The sequence below is a fragment of the Oncorhynchus keta genome, unplaced genomic scaffold (genome assembly GCF_023373465.1).
Source record: "Oncorhynchus keta strain PuntledgeMale-10-30-2019 unplaced genomic scaffold, Oket_V2 Un_contig_3071_pilon_pilon, whole genome shotgun sequence".
NCBI classification, from domain to species: Eukaryota; Metazoa; Chordata; class Actinopteri; order Salmoniformes; family Salmonidae; genus Oncorhynchus; species Oncorhynchus keta.
Genome location: NW_026287065.1, coordinates 1 through 11,120, shown reverse-complemented (window position 1 = coordinate 11,120; position 11,120 = coordinate 1). Strand labels below are relative to the sequence as shown.

General features: G+C 35.4%; 1 long non-coding RNA gene across 1 annotated transcript; it reads left to right on the top strand.

Annotated features, from left to right (window-relative positions):
• The first annotated feature begins 275 nt into the window (after positions 1-275).
• LOC127923693 (uncharacterized) lies at positions 276-9,417 on the top strand. Its single transcript, XR_008115076.1, has 3 exons — positions 276-356; positions 510-571; positions 9,071-9,417. It is a non-coding gene; the product is annotated as an uncharacterized LOC127923693 (long non-coding RNA).
• The last annotated feature ends 1,703 nt before the right edge of the window (positions 9,418-11,120 follow it).

Below are 11,120 nucleotides of genomic sequence, written 5' to 3'. Positions count from 1 at the left end.
CTGTGGAACGCTTTAGACACCTTGTAGAGTCAACATGGACCAGCATCCCTGTGGAACTCTTTCAACACCTTGTAGAGTCAACATGGGGCCAGCATCCCTGTGGAACTCTTTCAACACCTTGTAGAGTCAACATGGTCCAGCATCCCTGTGGAACGCTTTCGACACCTTGTAGAGTCCATGTCCAGTACTAATTGAGGCTGTTCAACTCAATATCAGGAAGGTGTTCTTAGTGAATGTTTTGTACGCTCAGTGTAAGTAACCTGTCTGTCTCTTCCTCAGTACAAGCACAGAGAAGCCCACACTGGTGGAGAGGATAACTGATGCTGTGAAGTCCTACATCTACATACCAGAGGAAGGTAACTATATATATATATATATATATATATATATATATATATATATATATATATATATTATAACTACTGTCTGTATATAATGTAGAAATGTATTAGCAGCCTACATTTACTGTCTAATTCCTGCAATTGTTTTTCCTTTCTTTTCACCAACAGTTTTCCGGTTTCCCCTGAAGCTGGCGATATCTGGAGTAGTGTCATTTACCGCTCTTTACCAGGTACTAATGTGTTACCCTAATCTACATCATTGTATTAGTCTAACCTACATCATTGTATTAGTCTAACCTACATCATTGTATTAGTCTAACCTACGTCATTGTATTAGTCTAACCTACGTCATTGTATTAGTCTAACCTACGTCATTGTATTAGTCTAACCTACGTCATTGTGTTAGTGTAACCTACATCATTGTGTTAGTCTAACCTACGTCATTGTGTTAGTCTAACCTACGTCATTGCATTAGTCTAATCTACATCATTGTATTAGTCTAGCCTATGTCATTGTATTAGTCTAACCTACATCATTGTATTAGTCTAACCTACGTCATTGTATTAGTGTAACCTACATCATTGTGTTAGTCTAACCTACGTCATTGTGTTAGTCTAACTCTACGTCATTGCATTAGTCTAACCTACATCAATATATTAGTCTAACCTACATCATTGTGTTAGTCTAACCTACGTCATTGTGTTAGTCTAACCTACGTCATTGTATTAGTCTAACCTACGTCATTGTATTAGTCTAACCTACGTCATTGTATTAGTCTAACCTACATCATTGTATTAGTCTAACCTACGTCATTGTATTAGTCTAACCTACATCATTGTATTAGTCTAACCTACGTCATTGCATTAGTCTAACCTACATCATTGTATTAGTCTAACCTACGTCATTGTATTAGTCTAACCTACGTCATTGTATTAGTCTAACCTACGTCATTGAATTAGTCTAATCTACATCATTGCATTAGAATGACCTACGTCATTGTATTAGTCTAACCTACGTCATTGTATTAGTCTAACCTACGTCATTGTATTAGTCTAACCTACGTCATTGTATTAGTCTAGCCTACGTCATTGTATTAGTCTAACCTACATCATCGTATTAGTCTAACCTACGTCATTGTATTAGTCTAACCTACATAATTGTATTAGTCTAACCTACGTCATTGTATTAGTCTAACCTACGCTATTGTATTAGTCTAACCTACGTCATTGAATTAGTCTAATCTACATCATTGCATTAGAATGACCTACGTCATTGTATTAGTCTAACCTACCTCATTGTATTAGTCTGAGCTCCATCATTGTATTAGTCTAACCTACGTCATTGTATTAGTCTAACCTACATCATTGTATTAGTCTAGCCTACGTCATTGTATTAGTCTAACCTACATCATTCTATTAGTCTAACCTACATCATTGTATTAGTCTAGCCTACGTCATTGTATTAGTCTAACCTAAATCATTGTATTAGTCTAACCTACATCATTGTATTAGTCTAACCTACATCATTGCATTAGTCTAACCTACATCCTTGTATTAGTCTAACCTACATCATTGTATTAGTCTAACCTACATCATCATATTAGTCTAACCTACATCATTGCATTAGTCTGACCTACATCATTGTATTAGTCTAGCCTACGTCATTGTATAAAACTAACCTACATTATTGTATTAGTCTAAACTACATCATTGTATTAGTCTAACCTACATCATTGTATTAGTCTAACCTACGTCATTGTATAAAACTAACCTACATTATTGTATTAGTCTAAACTACATCATTGTATTAGTCTAACCTACATCATTGTATTAGTCTAACCTACATCATTGTATTAGTCTAACCTACGTCATTGTATTAGTCTAACCTACGTCATTGTATAAAACTAACCTACGTCATTGTATTAGTCTAACCTACGTCATTGTATTAGTCTAGCCTACATCATTGTATTAGTCTAACCTACATCATTGTATTAGTCTAATCTACGTCATTGTATTAGTCTAATCTACGTCATTGTATTAGTCTAACCTACATCATTGTATTAGTCTAACCTACGTCATTGTATTAGTCTGGCCTATGTGATTGTATTAGTCTAGCCTATGTCATTGTATTAGTCTGAGCTACATCATTGTATTAGTCTAACCTACATCATTGTATTAGTCTAACCTACATCATTGTATTAGTCTAACCTACATCATTGTATTAGTCTAACCTACGTCATTGAATTAGTCTAATCTACATCATTGCATTAGAATGACCTACGTCATTGTATTAGTCTAACCTACGTCATTGAATTAGTCTAATCTACATCATTGCATTAGAATGACCTACATCATTGTATTAGTCTAACCTACCTCACTGTATTAGTCTGAGCTCCATCATTGTATTAGTCTAACCTACGTCATTGTATTAGTCTAACCTACATCATTGTATTAGTCTAACCTACGTCATTGTATTAGTCTGAGCTCCATCATTGTATTAGTCTAACCTACGTCATTGTATTAGTCTAACCCACCTAATTGTATTAGTCTGAGCTCCATCATTGTATTAGTCTAACCTACGTCATTGTATTAGTCTGAGCTCCATCATTGCATAAAACTAACCTACATCATTGTATAAAACTAACCTACATTATTGTATTAGTCTAACTACATCATCGTATTAGTCTAACCTACATCATTGTATTAGTCTAACCTACATCATTGTATTAGTCTAGCCTACATCATTGTATTAGTCTAGCCTACGTCATTGTATTAGTCTAGCCTACGTCATTGTATTAGTCTAACCTAAATCATTGTATTAGTCTGAGCTCCATCATTGCATAAAACTAACCTACATCATTGTATAAAACTAACCTACATTATTGTATTAGTCTAGCCTACATCATTGTATTAGTCTAAACTACATCATTGTATTAGTCAAACTTACATCATTGTATTAGTCTAACCTACATCATATTATAACTCTAACCTACATCATTGTATTAGTCTAACCTACGTCATTGTATAAAACTAACCCACATTATTGTATTAGTCTAACCTACATCATTGTATTAGTCTAAACTACATCATTGTATTAGTCTAGCCTACGTCATTGTATTAGTCTAACCTACATCATTGTATTAGTCTAACCTACGTCATTGTATTAGTCTAACCTACATCATTGTATTAGTCTAACCTACGTCATTGTATTAGTCTAACCCACCTAATTGTATTAGTCTGAGCTCCATCATTGTATTAGTCTAACCTACGTCATTGTATTAGTCTGAGCTCCATCATTGTATTAGTCTAACCTACGTCATTGTATTAGTCTAACCCACCTAATTGTATTAGTCTGAGCTCCATCATTGTATTAGTCTAACCTACATCATTGTATTAGTCTAACCTACATCATTGTATTAGTCTAACCTACATTATTGTATTAGTCTAACCTACATCATTGTATTAGTCTAACCTACATCATTGTATTAGTCTAACCTACATCATTGTATTAGTCTAACCTACATCATTGTATTAGTCTAACCTACATCATTGTATTAGTCTAACCTACATCATTGTATTAGTCTAACCTACATCATTGTATTAGTCTAACCTACATCATTGTATTAGTCTAACCTACGTCATTGTATTAGTCTAACCTACATCATTGTATTAGTCTAACCTACATCATTGTATTAGTCTAACCTACGTCATTGTATTAGTCTAACCTACGTCATTGTATTAGTCTAACCTACGTCATTGTATTAGTCTAACCTACGTCATTGTATTAGTCTAACCTACATCATTGTATCAGTCTAACCTACGTCATTGCGTTAGTCTAACCTACGCCATTGTATTAGTCTAACCTACGTCATTGTATTAGTCTAACCTACATCATTGTATTAGTCTAACCTACATCATTGTATTAGTCTAATCTACGTCATTGTATTAGTCTAACCTACATCATTGTATTAGTCTAACCTACGTCATTGTATTATTCTAACCTACATCATTGTATCAGTCTAACCTACGTCATTGCGTTAGTCTAACCTACGTCATTGTATTAGTCTAACCTATGTCATTGTATTAGTCTAGCCTACGTCATTGTATTAGTCTAGCCTACGTCATTGTATTAGTCTAACCTACATCATTGTATTAGTCTAATCTACGTCATTGTATTAGTCTAATCTACATCATTGTATTAGTCTAACCTACGTCATTGTATTAGTCTAACCTACGTCATTGTATTAGTCTAACCTACATCATTGCATTAGAATGACCTACATCATTGTATTAGTCTGACCTACATCATTGTATTAGTCTAGCCTACGTCATTGTATTAGTCTGACCTACATCATTGTATTAGTCTAGCCTACGTCATTGTATTAGTCTAGCCTACATCATTGTATTAGTCTAACCTACATCATTGTATTAGTCTAACCTATGTCATTGTATTAGTCTAACCTACGTCATTGTATTAGTCTAACCTACATCATTGCATTAGTCTAACCTACATCATTGTATTAGTCTAACCTACGTCATTGTATTAGTCTAACCTACGTCATTGTATTAGTCTAGCCTACGTCATTGTATTAGTCTAGCCTACGTCATTGTATTAGTCTAGCCTACGTCATTGTATTAGTCTAGCCTACATCATTGTATTAGTCTAACCTACGTCATTATATTAGTCTGAGCTACGTCATTGTATTAGTCTAACCTACGTCATTGTGTTAGTCTAAACTACATCATTGTATTAGTCTAACCTACATCATTGTGTTAGTCTAACCTACGTCATTGTATTAGTCTAAACTACATCATTGTATTAGTCTAACCTACATCATTGTATTAGTCTAACCTACGTCATTGTATTAGTCTAACTCTGCGTCATTGTGTTAGTCTAATCTACGTCATTGTATAAAACTAACCTACATCATTGTATTAGTCTAACCTACATCATTGTATTAGTCTAACCTACATCATTGTATTAGTCTAACCTACGTCATTGTATTAGTCTAACCTACGTCATTGTATAAAACTAACCTACGTCATTGTATTAGTCTAACCTACATCATTGTATAAAACTAACCTACGTCATTGTATTAGTCTAACCTACATCATTGTATAAAACTAACCTACGTCATTGTATTAGTCTAACCTACATCATTGTATAAAACTAACCTACGTCATTGTATTAGTCTAACCTACATCATTGTATAAAACTAACCTACGTCATTGTATTAGTCTAACCTACATCATTGTATAAAACTAACCTACGTCATTGTATTAGTCTAACCTACATCATTGTATTAGTCTAACCTACGTCATTGTATTAGTCTAACCTACGTCATTGTATTAGTCTAACCTACATCATTGTATTAGTCTAACCTACATCATTGTATTAGTCTAACCTACATCATTGTATTAGTCTAACCTACATCATTGTATTAGTCTAACCTACGTCATTGTATTAGTCTAACCTACGTCATTATATTAGTCTAACCTACATTATTGTATTAGTCTAATCTACGTCATTGTATTAGTCTAACCTCGTCATTGTATTAGTCTAGCCTACATCATTGTATTAGTCTAACCTACATCATTGTATTAGTCTAACCTACATCATTGTATTAGTCTAACCTACATCATTGTATTAGTCTAGCCTACGTCATTGTATCAGTCTAACCTATGTCATTGTATTAGTCTAACCTACGTCATTGTATTAGTCTAACCTACATCATTGTATTAGAATGACCTACGTCATTGTATCAGTCTAACCTACGTCATTGTATTAGTCTAACCTACATCATTGTATTAGTCTAACCTACGTTATTGTATAAAACTAACCTACATCATTGTATTAGTCTAACCTACGTCATTGTATTAGTCTGACCTACATCATTGTATTAGTCTAACCTACGTCATTGTATTAGTCTAACCTACGTCATTGTATTAGTCTAACCTACGTCATTGTATTAGTCTAACCTACGTCATTGTATTAGTCTAACCTACATCATTGTATTAGTCTAACCTACGTCATTGTATTAGTCTAACCTACGTCATTGTATTAGTCTAACCTACATCATTGTATTAGTCTAACCTACATCATTGTATTAGTCTAACCTACATCATTGTATTAGTCTAACCTACATCATTGTATTAGTCTAACCTACATCATTGTATTAGTCTAACCTACGTCATTGTATTAGTCTAGCCTACATCATTGTATTAGTCTAACCTACGTCATTGTATTAGTCTAACCTACGTCATTGTATAAAACTAACCTACATCATTGTATTAGTCTAACCTACATCATTGTATTAGTCTAACCTACATCATTGTATTAGTCTAACCTACATCATTGCATTAGTCTGACCTACGTCATTGTATTAGTCTAACCTACGTCATTGTGTTAGTCTAACCTACATCATTGTATTAGTCTAACCTACATCATTGTATTAGTCTAACCTCGTCATTGTATTAGTCTAACCTCGTCATTGTATTAGTCTAACCTACATCATTGTATTAGTCTAACCTACGTCATTGTATTAGTCTAACCTACGTCATTGTATTAGTCTAGCCTACGTCATTGTATTAGTCTAGCCTACGTCATTGTATTAGTCTAACCTACGTCATTGTATTAGTCTAACCTACATCATTGTATTAGTCTAACCTACGTCATTGTATTAGTCTAGCCTACATCATTGTATTAGTCTAACCTACGTCATTGTATTAGTCTAACCTACGTCATTATATTAGTCTAACCTACATTATTGTATTAGTCTAATCTCGTCATTGTATTGGTCTAACCTACGTCATTGTATTAGTCTAACCTACATCATTGTATTAGTCTAACCTACGTCATTGTATTAGTCTAACCTACGTCATTGTGTTAGTCTAGCCTACATCATTGCGTTAGTCTAACCTACGTCATTGTATTAGTCTAGCCTACATCATTGTATTAGCCTAACCTACGTCATTGCGTTAGTCTAGCCTACGTCATTGTATAAAACGAACCTACATCCTTGTATTAGTCTAACCTACATCATTGTATTAGTCTAACCTACATCATCATATTAGTCTAACCTACATCATTGCATTAGTCTGACCTACATCATTGTATTAGTCTAGCCTACGTCATTGTATTAGAATGACCTACGTCATTGTATCAGTCTAACCTACGTCATTGTATTAGTCTAACCTACATCATTGTATTAGTCTAACCTCGTCATTGTATAAAACTAACCTACATCATTGTATTAGTCTAACCTACGTCATTGTATTAGTCTGACCTACATCATTGTATTAGTCTAACCTACGTCATTGTATTAGTCTAACCTACGTCATTGTATTAGTCTAACCTACGTCATTGTATTAGTCTAACCTACGTCATTGTATTAGTCTAACCTACATCATTGTATTAGTCTAACCTACGTCATTGTATTAGTCTAACCTACGTCATTGTATTAGTCTAACCTACATCATTGTATTAGTCTAACCTACATCATTGTATTAGTCTAACCTACATCATTGTATTAGTCTAACCTACATCATTGTATTAGTCTAACCTACATCATTGTATTAGTCTAACCTACGTCATTGTATTAGTCTAACCTACATCATTGTATTAGTCTAACCTACGTCATTGTATTAGTCTAACCTACGTCATTGTATAAAACTAACCTACATTATTGTATTAGTCTAAACTACATCATTGTATTAGTCTAACCTACATCATTGTATTAGTCTAACCTACATCATTGTATTAGTCTAACCTACGTCATTGTATTAGTCTAACCTACGTCATTGTATTAGTCTAACCTACATCATTGTATTAGTCTAACCTACATCATTGTATTAGTCTAACCTACATCATTGTATTAGTCTAACCTACGTCATTGTATTAGTCTAACCTACGTCATTGTATTAGTCTAACCTACATCATTGTATTAGTCTAACCTACGTCATTGTATTAGTCTAACCTACATCATTGTATTAGTCTAACCTACATCATTGTATTAGTCTAACCTACGTCATTGTATTAGTCTAACCTACATAATTTTAGAACTCTAACCTATATAATATTGTTAGTCTAATCTACATAATGTTATAACTCTAACCTACATAATTATTTTGTTCTAACCTACATCACGTATTAGCCTAACCTACATCATTTTATAACTCTAATCTACATCATATTATAAATCTAACCTACATCATTGTACTGTACAGGTACTAATCTAGTAGTCTATCAGATTATGATGATAGGTACTAATCTAGTAGTCTATCAGATTATTATGATTGGTACTGTACAGGTACTAATCTAGTAGTCTATCAGATTATTATGAAAGGTACTCATCTACTAGTCTATCAGATTATTATGAAAGGTACTAATCTACTAGTCTATCAGATTATTATGATAGGTACTGTACAGGTACTAATCTAGTAGTCTATCAGATTATTATGATTGGTACTGTACAGGTACTAATCTACTAGTCTATCAGATTATTATGATAGGTACTAATCTAGTAGTCTATCAGATTATTATGATTGGTACTGTACAGGTACTAATCTAGTAGTCTATCAGATTATTATGATAGGTACTAATCTACTAGTCTATCAGATTATTATGATTGGTACTGTACAGGTACTAATCTAGTAGTCAAACCTCCTGTAATATCAACACCATGGTGATATTGTAGCAGCTCTGTTTTCACTGTACTTCCTGTTACCCAGATGGCTTTGGTGTTTGTGACCAGCGTGGTGCCGACGCTCCAGATTGTCCGTCAAGGCATCAACGAAGATATCGCCTTCCTATTGGCCGGTTTCAACATCATATTATCAGAGGACAGGGCCGAAGTGGTCCGGATAGTGGTCTACTACATGTGGTGTGTAGAAGGTGAGTTAGGGTAGTGGTCTACTACATGTGGTGTGTAGAAGGTGAGTTAGGGTAGTGGTCTACTACATGTGGTGTGTAGAAGGTGAGTTAGGGTAGTGGTCTACTACATGTGGTGTGTAGAAGGTGAGTTAGGGTAGTGGTCTACTACATGTGGTGTGTAGAAGGTGAGTTAGGGTAGTGGTCTACTACATGTGGTGTGTAGAAGGTGAGTTAGGGTAGTGGTCTACATGTGGTGTGTAGAAGGTGAGTTAGATTAGTGGTCTACTACATGTGGTGTGTAGAAGGTGAGTTAGGGTAGTGGTCACCACTACATGTGGTGTGAAGGTGAGTTAGGGTAGTGGTCTACATGTGGTGTGTGAAGGTGAGTTGGGTAGTGGTCTACTGCACATGTGGTGTGTAGAGAGGTGAGTTAGGGTAGTGGTCTACTACATGTGGTGTGTAGAGGTGAGTTAGGGTAGTGGTCTACACATGTGGTGTGTAGAGGTGAGTTAGGGTAGTGGTCTACTACATGTGGTGTGTAGAAGGTGAGTTAGGGTAGTGGTCTACTACATGTGGTGTGTAGAAGGTGAGTTAGGGTAGTGGTCTACTACATGTGGTGTGTAGAAGGTGAGTTAGGGTAGTGGTCTACTACATGTGGTGTGTAGAAGGTGAGTTAGGGTAGTGGTCTACTACATGTGGTGTGTAGAAGGTGAGTTAGGGTAGTGGTCTACTACATGTGGTGTGTAGAAGGTGAGTTAGGGTAGTGGTCTACTATATGTTGAACTGCCGAACCGTATCATGTTGTTTTACATAGGATCGCATTCTAATCAGCAGATGTCAGAAAGTGCTGGATGTGTTGTTTTAACGTGAACTTGTCCTGGGAAATGTATTTTACCTCTGTGGCAACATGTCCTGTGTGTGTTGGCAGTGTGCCCTCTCTGCGATGACCCTGTCATGCTCAGTGAACCTGGTCATGCTCATGAGGTCCATGGTCCTGCACCGGTGAGCATGAGCCCTACACACACACCACTCCTCTGTTCCTTCTCTCTCTCTCTGTCTCTCTCTCTCTCTCTGTCTCTCTCTCTCTCTGTCTCTCTCTCTCCTGTGTCTCTCTCTCTCTGTGTCTCTCTCTCTCTCTCTCTCTCTCTCTCTCTCTCTCTCTCTCTGTGTCTCTCTCTCTCTGTGTCTCTCTCTCTCTTGGTGATAGTGTATATATATATATATATATATATATATATATATATATATATATAGTATATATATATATATATATATATATATATATATATATATATATATATATATATATATATATATAGATATGTATATATAATTGATATATATAATATATATATATATATATATATATATATATATATATATATATGTATTAATATATATATAAATAATCTCTCTCTCTCTCTCTCTCTCTGTGTCTCTCTCTCTCTGTGTCTCTCTCTCTCTCTCTCTCTCTCTCTCTCTCTCTCTCTCTCTCTCTCTGTCTCTCTCTCTCTCTCTCTCTCTCTCTCTCTCTCTCTCTCTCTCCTCTCTCTGTCTCTCTCTCTCTGTGTCTCTCTCTCTCTCTCTCCTCTCTCTCTGTCTCTCTCTCTCTGTGTCTCTCTCTCTCTCTGTGTCTCTCTCTCTCTCTGTGTCTCTCTCTCTCTCTGTGTCTCTCTCTCTCTCTGTCTCTCTCTCTCTGTGTCTCTCTCTCTCTCTCTCTCTCTCTCTCTCTCTCTCTCTCTCTCTCTCTCTCTCTCTCTCTCTCTCTCTCTCTCTCTCTCTGTCTCTCTCTCTCTCTGTGTCTCTCTCTCTCTCTCTCTCTCTCTCTCTCTGTCTCTCTCTCTCTCTGTGTCTCTCTCTCTCTCTGTCTCTCTCTCTCTCTGTCTCTCTCTCTCTCACCCATCCCAC